Raw genomic sequence first — 278 nt, forward strand, 5'->3', positions numbered from 1 at the left:
GTGGGAAATGGTGTCAAAGGCTTTACCAAGATCTAGGTAGACAGCATCCTCTAAGCAGGTCACCTTGTCATAGAAGGAGATCAGGTCAGTCAAGCAGGACCTGACTTTCATAAACCCATGCTGACTGGCCTGATCACGTGGTAATCCTGTACATGCTGTGTGGTGGCACTCAAGATGATCTGTTCCAGAACTTTCCCCAGCATCGAGGGGATGCTGTCAGGCTGGCAGGCCTCTGTAGTTCCCCAGATCCTCCTTCCAGCCCTTTGCTAACCCGTAAT

This window comes from Cariama cristata, unplaced genomic scaffold (assembly GCF_000690535.1).
Source record: "Cariama cristata isolate BGI_N322 unplaced genomic scaffold, ASM69053v1 scaffold4261, whole genome shotgun sequence".
Classification (NCBI taxonomy): Eukaryota; Metazoa; Chordata; class Aves; order Cariamiformes; family Cariamidae; genus Cariama; species Cariama cristata.